This window comes from Rattus norvegicus, chromosome 1, assembly GCF_036323735.1.
Source record: "Rattus norvegicus strain BN/NHsdMcwi chromosome 1, GRCr8, whole genome shotgun sequence".
Lineage (NCBI taxonomy): Eukaryota > Metazoa > Chordata > Mammalia > Rodentia > Muridae > Rattus > Rattus norvegicus.
In genome coordinates this window covers 14,097,670-14,112,615 of record NC_086019.1, presented here as the reverse complement: position 1 = coordinate 14,112,615, position 14,946 = coordinate 14,097,670, and the positions used below count along the sequence as shown (strand labels likewise).

The following is a 14,946-nucleotide window of genomic DNA, read 5'->3' as shown; positions in this document are numbered from 1 at the left end:
GATAATGAAAACAGCCACCAGGCTAGTTTAGTCAAATACATTCCGAACCCCCAATTTGTCAGGTTTCTCCCAGACTGGCTTTGGAATGCACCATTATTATGAATGACCTCATCCTCATCAGTAAAGGCAAAATTTCTTCATTCGCTTCCTGGCTTGTCAGAAACTTCTTTGGGTTCATTTGTTTTCCTGATTTATTATAAAATTTATAGTCTATAAACATAACCTTTCAGCTACTAACCTCATCAAACCTGTGGTATTCCTCATTCCTTTATTCTGGGTTGATATATGTTGCCCAGGACTGTAAATATTCTCCCATTTCTTGCCTTCTATGTGGTAGGACTACACTTTTCTTCAATTTTGAACTGAGAGATATCATAGTCACAAAGCTTCAGAGAAGACGGTGTGCAAATTTTCAGAGCTGCAGTGCTGAACCGCATAATATCTGCATCACAGGCCATCGTTTACCTCCTTGTGCAACCCATCCCATCCACAGGCTGAAGGTATCAGTTTAAAAGAAAATAGGTTGGGTTCCAAGAATTAGTTCATGATTAGAAATCTTGGCTGGGGAGACAGCTGAGTAAACTGTTTGCCGTGCAAGCTAAACATCATGTAAAACAGCAGGATGTAGCTTTGTACACCTGTAATCCCAGCATTAGGGAGGTAGCGACAGGAGAATCCCTGAAGCTCATAGTTGAATCAGGGAGCTTCAGGCTCAATAATGGACCCTGTCTCAAATGCTGTGGTGGAGAGAGGTTGAGAAAGACACCCAATTCTCTCCCCCAACCCCCCCCTCACGAGTTCGAGCAAACACACACACACACACACACACACACACACACACACACACACACACACAATCTTTTGCTAGATTATCACTGATGACATTATCAACTCCAGATCATTTGACATGAGATTGAAGATGCTTTCTAATGTGTCTTCAAGGCCAACTTTTTATTTTCAACTGCCCCCAAAGCCACAAACATTTATCCTTTCATAGAACCATATGACTAGTCACATCTTCACCACTTTTAAGAAACCTTATCAACCTTGTATCATCTCTTTTCATCTTTTTGTTTCTTCTCTTTAAATTTTTTTAATATAGTATCTTACTAGGCAGTCCAGACTGGCTTTGAACTCACTATGTAGCCCAGGTGGCCCTTACACTCATGGCAACCCTTCGGACTCAGCTCCCAGACTGCTGGGGTTACAATGATAATCCACCACACCTGGCTCCATTTCCCTTTTTATTCCTCTTCTATCTGGTCTTTTCTGTGTCTTTCTCTTTCATACCTATAAGTTCTTTGGGACCAGAGGTCAGGCTAATTCTGCTTTTGGATGTCCAGGCCTAGCGGCTTCTTGTACCAGAAGACTAAAATTAACCCATGTGGGCTACCTGTGAGACTTATCAGGGACACCAGGAGTGACTGTGTGACTTATATGTATAACCTGAAGTTTACGGCTACTCCAATAATCACCAAAGGATAAAGCTCGAGCTCCCATTCAGAACCCTTTAGGCTTTCTGGGTTGTAGCCTCCACCTACTTCTCAGTTGTATCTTTACCTATTAACCACCTTTCCCTGTACCATTCCATGAAGCGTTCCACCTAATCCTCGGAATCGCTGCTAGTCGCTCATGATTCCTGTGGAGTCTACCCAGCAGCTCCTTTCCATCTTTTAGGACGCTCTTTTGCAAAGCCCTCCAGAGGAGCTTCTCCCTCTTCTTTGAGATGAGATTAGAAGCTCTCTGAGAGATGCCAAGGCCTGTCCATGGCAGGAACTGTTCTCTGTCACACCGACATACTTCCCAGCTGGGCACAGATGGACTAGGTTGGAGGTCCCCAAGGTGAACCCTTTATCATATTCATCTTGGATCCCAATAGTGCCTCCCACCCCCAGCATGAGTTTAGCAAATGTCAACTGAATTAAGCATGACTTTGAAATTGCCGGCTTTTTAGATGGCAACGCATTAAGCTGTTTTGTAATCTCGCCCTTTACTGTTTATTTAACATTCCTGGGATTGGTAGTGTGTTTACATTTTAATAAATGTTAAGTTACTGTTTATTTAAGTAAATATGTCTGATACCAAATTGCTATTTTATTTGATATGGAATGTAGCATTTTTCCCCCCAGTTCTTGGACCTATGACGCTGTCCCTATCATACTAGTTTTGAAACAATTTTAATGGGCTAGTCTGAGATTATTATCATTTCTGAGTATCAATTCCTCGGAAAATATTTTGGGAATTTGGGGGGAAATGGAAGTTCATGATTTTCAAGAAAACAAAGTGAAATGTCTCCTTGTTTTGTTATTAGGCTCCCTTCTTCTTGCCTCACTCTACCCAGCCTTAAGGAGTACGTAAGACAGGATGCAGCGAAGAGTTGCCTGCTCTCCTCACCACAGATAGTTCATGTTCTGGAAGTTAAATGAGAACCTACACATTACAGCCATACACTCTCTCGTGACCCTCTGGCTGGTTGGGACCTTAAAACCCCGCTGTTGCCCACCACTTCAGTTCATGGAGGAGACAGTCCCTACTCAAGGTACCGTGCTAATTGCTAGAGTAGTTAGTTTCAAGCTCTGATAAAGATTACTTGAAGAAATGAGGTAAAGCAGCCTATGACATAAGATAGAGCTGGTGTCTTCAAGCCTTTAGGGTCAGTTTCTCAGTCAGTTGCTCATTTCTAAGTCACATACCAGTTTCCATGGCAAAAGGTGAAGATGGTTCAAGCCCAACTCTTTGACTCCGTGATGGTATAAAAACACTATGTGTTCAGGAGGAGCTGTACTCTTTTGAATGTTGACCTTTTCCCGGGTTGGGAAGAGGTGGGAACTAACAAGGCTGGGTAACAGCAGGGCCTGAAGGTCCCAGTCTGTTACGTGGCCACAAGGAGGAACAAACTCACTCAGTGGGGTCCTGTATAGCTAAGCTAAGGTGCTGGGTATTTTTGTTGTTGTTGTTGTTGTTTCCTCTTAAGAGAGGGTCTCGTTATGTAGCCCAGGCTAGCCTAAAAATCTTGGCAATCCTCCTACCTTAACCTCCCAACTGCTGGGATTATGATATAAATCACTATACCGGGCTACGTGAGGTATATTAAACATTAGTGAAGATTCATTGCCCCAAACAGTGCCTTTCAATATAATGTTTTGTATGCATGTGTAACATAATCTTTGATATTCTTCACTCCCTAGTACATTTGCCGCTTACAATGTTTTCAATTTCTGGTGTTTTTATTAGGATATAACACCAACATAAATCGATCTACCCATAGACCTGTTGCCCTGAACTTTGAACGTGTCCTTTATCTGAAATTACAACAACAACAATGATAAAGAATTCAAAAGAGTGAGAATGAAGGTCCAAACCAAAGGCTTTGGGTATTATTGTACCTCAGATGCTGACTGAATACTCAGGTTTCTAGGATTCTATGCTGCTGTCCTGTTCCCTGCCTTCGCACAGTATCACAGTATCCATCATACCCAGCTCTCTCTTCCGCTTACTGATCTGAGTGCAGTTTTAAAAATATACGTGGCCCCTCAGACTTGCAAATGAAGAAAGATATGCGACTAAATCACAGAAGTCCTATGAAACGTAGTGTAGAATAGGTTTCTATCACATAGACTTCAGACAAGACGAAACAAGGTAATGTTGATTTTGACAAGATTTTTTTTTTTTGACCGATTCTCAAACTCACAGGTCATGCCAGAATATATTTCCCCACTCCTGACACAATGCATTTATAAGAACTTTGGACATCCTGAATTGTTTTAGAAGTGAGAGTTATTCTGCTATTAAAATGGCTAATGAGTATCTGAGGAAGGGTTCAAGAGAAAAACAAATTTTACTGGGATGTCAACCAACATCCTCAACTAATAGGTTGCCAATCAATTGCTTCAGTGAATGGGATGTCAGTCAATCACCTTGACCAAGAGAGGTGTCCATCAGATGCCTCAATCACGGTATACAGTATTGTCTCACTATTTTCGAAAAACCTTGATATCTAAGAATAGTGTTTAGACAAAAATTATCAAGAAAACTTCAAGTTGAAGAGAGTTTGAAAAGGTGCTGTGGATATGGTCTGCAGATTTTAAGTCCCAGGTCGTAAGTTTCAACACAACCCAGATAGGTTACTATAATTCAATATGGATCTTCGCAAGATGAGGCAGTGTTTTAATCCAAAACTCCCAACTACTAATGTAAATATGGCTGGCACCTTTGACACTTTGTTGGCAGACATAGCAGAAAGATCATTCATAGTGAGCTGGGGCAAAATGAACATAAAATATTAATCTCAGCATAATAAAAGCATTCAAATTTTATTAGACTGAATCATCTTAAATCACATTCATGCACGGGATGATTTCCTTTTGCTTTATAATCCCCTGTGCTGATAAGAAATGCTCTAGTCAGAGGAAAATGCTAACAATTGTATAGTTTTTATAATCTTATTTCAGAACTCAAATATGTATATAAAACAGTGGTTTTATATATATATATGTATATGAACCATTGTGAATTTTTAGTTGAGTTTCATAGTTTTGACATCTAGATCTAGTGTTCCTACTAAGAACTCACTATAAAATATTCACTCACTCATTCATTCATTCATCCATGCATTTGTGTATTCATGCATACATTCATGCATGGTTAACTTGCTGCCTATCACAAGTACAGCGCTTGTAGCCTTGGGTTCTGTAGGAGGATACGAACAGTTTAACGCATGATCCCCATCTTCAGGGAGCATATGACCTGGTGGGAATGTGGTACAGAAGAGAAGTCAACGACAAACAGAGAGTGACTCAACTGTGCCTGAGATGTCACAATGCTCTGTGTGACTATGTGTCAAGGGAATGCCACTGAGAGTAAACAAATGCTCTGCGTTCCTAAGAAGGAGAAAAGGCTGTGACAAAGGGAGGTTGGACAAACCCTTGGGAGGTGGCCTGCTTCTGTATCTAACCTTGAAGGTGAGAAATCCTGGGGAGTTGGAAGGACATCGCATGCATTCCAGATGTGGCTTCCAGGAGGCTTTCCCCAAAGCCCAGGGGTAGGGTGGAGGTGTGGGGTAGAGTTAGGGGTGTGGGAGGAACAGGCTATACCTCACCTTCCAGAGGCAAAGGTTTCTGGGATTTTGGATTTTCTTCACAATTCCACATAACCTGTAAACATTACGTTGAAATAGCAAGTTATCCAACAGCGAAACTGGGGCCTAGGGAAACACTCATGGACCTCAGAACTCAATCAACTTTTACCTCGATTCTCTGTGGGAAGCAAAGGTTCTAAGCACTGGTAGATGTTCCTTCCTTGTCCCTTCATTCTGCTACCTCCCTTCATAAATAAAAACAGGTGGGGGTGGGGTGGGTTAAACCAGACAAACAAGAAGCACAGATTCCATAGTTTTGCATTAACATGTTTGTTCTGGTTTCCTGTCTGTACACGGAGCTATCCCTAGTCTGGATTCTGACCATACCCTGCTTTCTACAGCTTAGCTTGCTGTTCCTGTGTTAGCGAGACTCACCGCTTCTTGCCAGGCCTCCTTTTGCCAGACTTGCCTACGTTTAGCTCTCTTCCGCAGTCCACAAACCAAATCACTTTGTGATCTTAGTGACTCCTCAAACATATAATCAATAAACAAATTGATTTTTTTAAATTGCTCCCCACATTTTCAATTGTTCTACTTTAAAATATGAACTTAAAGACACTGTAGAGTTTTGTTATTATAGTACCGACATGAGTTAAACTCAGCACCCAGAAAAGACAACCTTTTCTTCTACTAAACTGAACTGGACTTTAAAGATAAACCTGAACATTAGTAGCCTATGCTGTCTATGACCTCCAGATCCTTTTCTTCATGACGTCACAGAATGAATCCTGCAATTGTGCGGTTTGTTTTTTTTCCCATGTGAATTACACTGCAGAACCTCGCTCTGTTTATGTCCACCCACCTCTTTGACTTAAGATCATTTGCACTTCTATCCAGTTTTCCAAAGTGGGATGGACCACACCCAGTTTGATGTCATTCCTGAACTTAATAATCATCTTCTCTCCCATCATCTAAGTCGCTACTAAAAATAGCAATAGGGTAAGACCAACCTCTTTGGAATCCAGTGAGGTATGCGTCTCTGGGTTCACACTAGACCATTGGTAATTACTACTGGGAAAAGCCTTCTAATCGTTCATGAGTCTATCAGAGGAAGGTGATTTCAGAATGTAGCTCCTTGATTGGCCAACAACACGCAAGACAAAACCTGAATGTCACAACAGTCACAACCATTTAAGATCTTTTCCTTCTATCAGTCTTATACATCTGAGGGATAACATTTGACCAATGTACATGGAAGGGTTTTTTTGAAGTATTTTTTCCCCACCATCTGTGGTGCCTGTGTGTTCCTAAGATTATAATGCTTCTGGACTTTAGTGCTAAGATATTGAATTTTGTTAGATGTTTCCTAGTTTTCTTTTTTTTTTTTTTTACTTTGTTATTTTTAATTGTGTGTGTGTGTGTGTGTGTGTGTGTGTGTGTAGTGTATGTCTGTGAGTATCTGCACACGAATGCCTAGTTTTTTTGTTGTGAAACACATGCTCATTTTTTTCTCTCAGTCAATACACACACCTCTCACCTTAACTTTGTAAAGATAATTGCTAGTGATTCTGTGATGACCTCATTGAAGTGCCATACCTTGGTGTTTGCCAGTAATTGTTTATTCATTCCACCGCGAGCTTCCAGGTCACCGACTAGCATATGCATTTGTGTATAATGATTTCCAATTTGTTGAATAGAGTCATCGAAAGACTGAAAACACAAGGCTAAAAGCGATTTCTACGTCATGTTTGTCACTTAACTGGGAGAGACATGACAATTCAGAAAGAAAAAAAAAAAAAAACCACAGAGAAGGAAAGGTCAGTCATACAGCAGAGACTTTCCTGGCAGCTAGCTGAATTGTTCTTTGGACATAACCTTTGGACTGCAGCCATTTTGATTCAGAGGAGATCCTTTGTAGGAAAAGCCTTCCTGGGAATGTGGAATGTTGAGAGTTTTCAGAAGAGGTCTGAGAAGGGAAAGAAAAGGGACTTACTAGGATGGTTGGAGGGAGACAGGTATATACACAGACAGACTATTCATGTCTCTGTTCTGTAAGGGGGATTTTCAGTGGCTTCAAAAGGAATTCTGTGTATGGAGGGTGCGTAAGGGAAGGCGTGTTGCTTAAAGGAGACAGTCCTGTTTTACCTGGCCGCCAAACAAAAGAAACTCCTAGCCATGTGAGATTGGTTGCGCAACTCCACTCTCCGCATCTTGGGATGAGAGCTCGTGCTAGAAACCAGTGTTTCTGGTGCTTAGGTTCTAAAAGGTTGTATTCACAAGCCATCCATCCATATTTCTTGCGTGCGTTGTGAGTCAAATGGTGGTGGTGGCTCATGTACATGAGACGGAAGTAGAAGACTGGCTGAGCTTTTCTTGTGAGACCATCTGCGTGCTGTTAGGGAACACGTGTGCTGAGGCCCCGCCTACTCTTACCATCTCCCATTGACCGTTGCTCATTCATTTAGCCATGTCCAACCAGAGGCTAAGACTGAAGCCTGCCTGACACGATGCTATTTTCTCTATAGCTTAAGCTGCAATCCTCAGTCCTGACTGGAATGGGCCTTAGATGAGTGCATGAAAGAATGACGCGGGGTTGGGGATTTAGCTCAGTGGTAGAGCGCTTGCCTAGCAAGCGCAAGGCCCTGGGTTCGGTCCCCAGCTCCAAAAAAAAAAAAAGAAAAGAAGAAGAAAAAAAAAAAGTGTGAAAGAATGACGCTCCAGGAAGCCCTGGTAGCAATCTGTGTATACCTATAAGAGCCAACAGAAAGAGTAGTGTTCTCTTAACTTTCCCCAAGTAGCTCATAGGACTAGTTGATTGTAATTTCCTAATAAGCAAATCTGGCCCTGAGGACATGAAATTCCAGATATCTAACCTGTACTGGGGCATGAAGTCTGAGGAGTTCAGGGCACAGAATGAATGCACAGAATCTGGTCAGCATGCCGTGATGCCTGGGAAGGCAGTCCTTGCTTCTTAATGAATCATCTACAGTAGGCAGATGAGGGTACCAAGGAGGTGGGTTGTGGAAAGGGAACCTGGGGGATACCCAAATGTTTTCCTCCACCATCATCTTGTCTCTTCCCTTCTTGTTCGCCTCCATTTCTGACACTAAGCCTATAATAATGGTACCATTAAGTGTCAAAGCACTTCGCTTTGTACCTAAGATCTCTGAATGAAGCTACTGTTTATTGTATTCTTTGCTGGGTGAAAGGTTAAAAAAAAAAGTACGTGCTTTTAAAAAAAAAATCTAACCCATTCAGGTTTTAATATAGAGCAGAACAAAACACAATGAAGAGTATTGTACGTTAATGGTCTCCCCTACTTGACGATAACGCTCTCTAGCTTAGTGTTCTTACTATAGATTAAAAGTAGATCTTCTAAACCTCGACCGATGCCTTCTTTGGTCTTTAAAAGAAAACAAAAGTATTTTTGTAAGTATTGAAAACTTCTTCTCGCCTGGCATAGGGCTAATTACCAAAGCGTGGTTGCTGAATTGCAAATCGTACTTACCTAACAAGTACATGGAGAGCAGCTTCTCTAGTAGAGTAATATATTCCACGGCGGGTGCCAGAGAGCGCGAGGGGAATGTGTTATCTGGTAGCTGATCAACCCACCTCTTTGATACTGGCTGGAAACAGAAGTTGAAACTTGCATTGATTGTGTAATTGGTTCCTTCCATGCAATTTGTCCAATTACAAATGTTTCAGTGTGCTGATCATTAGCATCTGGGTGAAGAATTTGGGGTTTTATTTAAATAGAATCTTTGTTAATGTTCAGTCCCAATAGTTCCACTCTGCTTTCAAATGTAGGATTAGGTGGTTTAAAAAAAAATCTGAAGTAGGGAGAATACTGTCATATCCTATTTGTTGAAATGAAAGTTTTGCACTTTGCCGTGAGGTTATGTGAATGTATTAATTTTGTATACATGAGTGAACAGATGAGGGGCTCTTGACTTGGTACAGTGACAGCCTATGTGATGACCGGGATTGGTCTTGGAAGAAGTTACTGGTGACTTTGATGCTACAGGTCACTGTCTCTAGGTTACTCAGGGTTACTTTCTCTACTGCTTGGAGATGCTAGAGCACTTGTTTGCAAATTACCACCTGAATTGGGCCTTCTGATGACAGCCTCTGCCTAATTCCTCAAGTAAAACTGTTTCTGATTATAATTTATATGCACTAACACTTCACATGGCCACAGATGTCCAGGGCTGTGTGTACTTTAGGGAGAGATCCTCTTGTAGAGGACTGGATGTGATTCCCAGCATCCACATGGTGGCTTATAATGCCATAACATCTGAAACTTCAGTTTTAGGGGGCCCAACACCCTCTTATAGTCCTCACGGGCAGCAGATATATACACAGCACACATACATATAGCATAAAAATTAATTAATCTTTTAAAGGGTTGTTTTTTGGTAAGCTTTTCGAATTGAGGAATTAAGAGTACCAGGAAGAATTAAATCTTTGGAGAGACCAACATGGCACTTCTGGGCCCTATGTCTCTGGATGTGGATGTAAGACCTTCCTGAGGCTCCGTGCACTCTGCAGGAAAGGGAAAAGGATACATTCATTTCTTCCTTGCAGTCACTAAGGTGAGAAAATGAGGATATACATTTATTTAATAGAAATTAATTTTCTTCCCATTCTGGAGGCTGGAGAGACTGAGAACAGGGTGCTGGCAAATTTCATGAAGGGTGTTCTCTGCTTCTAAGATAGTGTGTTAAATAATGTGAAAGGTATAGAAGGGAGAAAAGGACCTAGCTTGTCTCACACAAGTGCTTCTGTATGTTGTATACAAGTGTGTGCAGGTATACATGGTATCCAAAGGTCAATGTCTCCACCATATTTTTTGAGACAGAGTCTCTCACTGAACCCAGAACTTGCTGATTTGGCTAGACTGGCTAGCCAACTAGCCCCAGGAATCCTTTTTATCTCTGCTTCTGTAAGTGCTGGGATTGCAGGCAAATGGTATGCCTGGCCTTTTGCCTGGGTTCTGGAGTGCTGAGCTCAGGTTCTCATGATTGTGTGACAAATATTTATGTACCGAGCCACCTCTTTAATTCTACCCTCCACGTGTCTTTATAAGATCATTAATAACATGCATGCATACAGGAGATTCCTCATTACCTAATCAACTTGCGAACTCTTCAATAGTTGCATTGAGGCTAAATTTCAGTATGAATTTTGGAGGGACATAATCACTCAGATGATAGCAGTAGGGGGGAGACTCCCACAGCATTGAACTTGTAACCATCATCCGTGGAGTGGTGGTGTTATGTCTGGGCTGGCTCCTAACAATCAGCCTGGGAGCTGATTGTCGAATGTCTAGAAAGCTCTTCTGTAGGTTGACATGACTTGGATGCCTTTAATCAATTTTGGTGAAAGTACAAATCAGACCTGCCCGCTCCATGCAACCCCCGCAGAGAATTGGTTGTTGAACATTTAAGAGCATAGCGCGGATAACAAGTAGTCTTTCCCTTTGCCAAGTCCCAAATTATATTAGGGCCCTCCTAGCCTTTTAAAACAAACCGTATAAAATTGAAAGTGATCCTATAAAGAGGATTAGAGCAATCACAGTGAACATCAATGACTGTCCCATACTGTGGCCTTGAGAAGCTGTCAGAGCCCAGGGAGACTGTTGTTGCCACCCTATGGGATGATGAGTGCTCTGGTTTCTTGGGAGATTGTTTGCTTTTGATAAGTGTCTTTACCATTTATTGTCTTGCCTTAGTCAACAATGACTTCAATAACCCTGCCTCACTTCTGACTTATTTTTCATCATTTGTTAGCGGAAAAAAAAAGTCAGCTGTGAAAATTATATTGGGGGGTTGGGGATTTAGCTCAGTGGTAGAGCGCTTGCCTAGGAAGCACAAGGCCCTGGGTTTGGTCCCCAGCTCCGAAAAAAAGAACCAAAAAAAAAAAAAAAAAAGAAAGAAAAAGAAAAAGAAAAAGAAAATTATATTGGATGCTAAAGTAACTGGCTCTCACCTAGAGAAAAAATTTGCATAGGATGTGAGTAGATATTTCTCAGTGGAAATACAAGCAGCCAATAGAAACAGGGAAGGATACTTGGTTAACTCATGAGAGAAATGAAACTCAGCTACAGTCATGCCTGTTAGGATGGGTTCAATTGAAAATTCAGTAATGACAAACAATAACAGAGATGTGGAGGAATTAGAGCCTCATATTTCTATAGAAGTAAAAAACAATGTAGACAGTTGTAAGACCACTAAATCCCATGCTACTGCATGACCAGCAATTTATACTGCCAGAGATTTATATATTCATGGGAGATGATGGAGGTGTATCCACAGAGCCCTTTAGAGGAACAGGTATGACAGCATTATTTGTAATAGCCGAAAGGCAGAAGCAATCTAAATGTCCATCACCTGAAGTGGATAGTCAACATGGTACCCATGTCACCACCCATAGTGGAATGCCATTCGGTTAAAAAAAAAAAAGTAGGCAAGTGACATATGTTACAACGTGAAACCATACACACATCGTGGCAAGGGAAAGATGTCAGTCACAACAATCCAATTGGATGATTTCACTTACACCAAAGTCTAAGACAAGGGAATCTGTTATTTTTGAGACAGGCTCTCATTATATTGCCCAGGCTGACCTTGAATTTGAGGTCTAGATCTTCTTACCTTAACCTTCTCAGTGTTCAGATTACAGGTGGGCATCACCAAGTCTCACCCAGTGGAACTCACAACAGAGAACTCTTCCACAGAGAAAGTAGACTGGAGATTGCTTGGGGCAAGGAAGAGAGGAGGTAAGGGTGGCAGGGCATACTGGCGCATCAATCTGAAGCAATGAAGATGTTTTAACAGTGGCCTTGATGTTGGGCGCACATATCTGTGGATGGCTAAAGGCCACTGAATTGTGCACTTATAGTCGTTGAGTTATATGCTAATGAGTTAGGGCTTAAAACTATTAGGATTCTTTTGGCTAATCTCTACATTTTAGTGAGTTCAGAATTAATTTTCAGACTGCATATATGATCTCAACCTAAGAACATATTCTTAAGCAATGAATACATAAGAAAACTTAAAACAAAAGTAAGCTGCTTTTGAGAGACAACCTGAGGGTCTCATCTCAAAGGGAAATGTATGGATATTTGATCTGGCTTACTTTTAGTCTGTATTCTAGAAAGAGGCTGACTTGATTAATAAGTCCCATTTGAGGATCAGGGAGATGGCTCAGTTGGCAAAGTACCTGTGTCAGTACGAGGATCTGAGCTCAGACAGTCAATACCCAGAAGCAGTGGTAAGAATGGGTGTGGTGGCTGCACATATAACCTTAGTGCTAGGAGGGCAGACAGACAGACTCTGGAGTCCGTTGGTCAGCTACTCTTGCTGAGTTGGTGAGCTCCAGGTTCAGTGAGAGGCTGTATCTAAAACCAAACCAAAATAAAACAAAACAAAAAGATAAAGAGCGGTGGAGGAAGACACCCAACACGGAAAAACCTCTGGTCGCTATAGGTGTACACGCACTCATGCATGTGCACTTGTACACATGTGTGGATATACACATCCACTCAATTGTATATTGTACAACATCCATTCAGTTGAATTATGTATAAAAGAACCCCCTACTTCTGAAGGTTTAACATTGAAACATGGTGGTTTTATAGGTCATAAAAAGTTTCTCCTCCTCCATCCCTCCTCCTCCTCCCCCTCCTCCCCCTCCTCCTTTCCTCCTCCTCCTCCTCCTCCTCCTCCTCCTCCTCCTCCTCCTCCTCCTCCTCCTCCTCCTCCTCCTTTTCCAACAGATTTTACTATGTAGCTCTGACTGTCCTGGAATTCACACTATGGAACTCACTTTGTGAAACAAGCTGGAGGAAAACTCACAGAGATTGGCCTGCCTCTGTTTCCTGAGTGCTGGGATGCATGAAAAGTTTTAACGTGTACAGACTGTTTCAAGGATGAAGGAGGGTGTAGGGAGGTGGGATGAACTGACATTTACTTATTGTTATTGGTAGGACCTAAGATAAATTTGAAGAGGTGACCTAAAAATAGCAAATTATCTAATAGCCGTGTGCGCTTATTTACTTTGGTTTTATTTGGAGAGTGATCTTGTGCTATTCTTGGTGCAGAGCGAAGAGCTGAAGACACTCGTGTAAACACTGCCCCTGGCCGGTGACTTAGCCTTCATAGAATGCTTTCTCGTGGTGCCAGAAGCTCAAAAACATATTCTGCTTCTCATGCTTTGCAGAATTGCTGGGAAAATATTGCCTCATGCCCCCTTTGAGAAAGAACCTGTGTATTGGAAGACAAAAATATCTATGTCACTTAAAGTATTTCATTAAACCCAACTATCTCCCTGAAAAATAATCTATGTTTTCCTATGCCTGTAGAATACTTAAATTCCACTTGCAAGATTAAAAAGAAGAAGAGGCAGAAGGAGGAGGAGGAGGAGGGGGAGGGGGAGGAGGAGAAGAAGAAGAAAAGAAGAAGAAGAAGGAGGAGGAGGAGGGAAGGAAGAAAGAGGAAGAAAGAAAGAAAGAAAAGGAAAAGAAAAATGTGTTTTGTTTTTTATATGGTAAACCTTAGTTTTCAGTGTCTATCAATGATATTTTCCATTTACATTTGATTTGTTCTTTCTTCTGTTTTATTGCTCATCATTCTGAGTTTATTTTTGTTGATCATGGTGCTGAAAGATTAGATTTTAGGAGGAGAAACACAGAAAGGAAAAGCCCTTCTTGAGTCCTAGTCCTCAGCAACTGCCTGTACATAGTAAGATGGCAGCTTAAGAAACACTGCTTCTTGGGTCCAACACTGCAGGGAGGGAATCATCCACCATCCCTAGCTTCTACCACAGTATCTCTGGAGTGCCACAGACCTGACACTTGTGTAGTCCCCACCCTAAGTGCGAAATGCAATTTTCTCAGCAAGTACTGGGTCAGTACCATGTATTGTGCATGGTAGGACAGCACTCTTGCCTAACCTCTGTCAGAAAGGTACTGGATCTCATCCTGCTCCCAACCAGTAAGGTAGCCTCTCTGAGCTAAGCATTTGGGGAAGAGCAGAGGGGAGGCATCCCTCTTCCTGGTACCCAAGGATAGGTTGTCTCTTGCGAAAGAGGAAAGGAGCATGTGCGATCATTTGGAAGCAGAGGCCCTCCAGGGTCAGTTGACTGCAACGACTTTATTTTGGGAGACTCCTTGGCACTTGCCCTCGTTGCACAGCAAATGTTATACATCATTAGTGTGAAATCTGGTCTACGATTGAGCTCCAGGATAGACAGGACTGTTACACAGAGAAAGTCTGTCTCAAAAATGAACACACAAAAAGGGATTATAAAAAAATTGTAGACTTTATGTCTATCTTTTTTACTTATTCTCTTGAGTTGGGCGTTTGTATGTAGCACAGGGTTGAATCCCGATCCTCCTGTGTCAACCTGAGTGCTGGGCTTGCAGGTATATACCACCACATCCAGATTTATAATCTACACATTATTATTTCCCAGTGAATGCCAATGAAAGATGGCAGCTATACACAAGAGGTGAGGTTGGATTTCACAGCATTTGATAGCAGAAGGAAATTTAATTTATCTTTGACATTACTAATGGTTTCTGGTGTACCTACAGCTAAGTTGCAGAAATTTGGATAGCTTATTTACCTTCCTGGAAAACGTCCAACTTCATACACGTCATCTTTCTTATATTCAAATTATTTTGAACTTTAGAATTTCTCATACGAAATTTTGTCTCCTCCCACCATTTATAAATATTTTCATACATGTTATCAATTGTTTCTATTTTTACCATCTTCCATAGGAATCAAGTCATTTGAAGGCTTAGAGGTTAAGATCACTTCAGGATCTTCAAGAGCAGTAGTTCTCAACTGGTGGGTTGTGACCCC

The 14,946-nt window shown here is 41.5% G+C and overlaps 2 long non-coding RNA genes across 2 annotated transcripts in view; one reads left to right on the top strand and one right to left on the bottom strand.

Annotated features, from left to right (window-relative positions):
• Positions 1-4,461: 4,461 nt before the first annotated feature.
• Positions 4,462-14,946, top strand: part of LOC102546831 (uncharacterized) — a 118,327-nt gene continuing 107,842 nt past the window's right edge. The window contains exon 1 of the long non-coding RNA XR_001835532.3: positions 4,462-4,961. This is a non-coding gene — a long non-coding RNA (uncharacterized LOC102546831). The remainder of the gene's footprint in view (positions 4,962-14,946) is intronic.
• On the bottom strand, positions 6,709-13,041 carry LOC120098791 (uncharacterized). The gene is made up of 5 exons (XR_005497252.2): positions 12,905-13,041; positions 12,299-12,476; positions 11,731-11,833; positions 8,586-8,703; positions 6,709-7,043 (listed from the first exon to the last, which is right to left on the bottom strand). It is a non-coding gene; the product is annotated as an uncharacterized LOC120098791 (long non-coding RNA).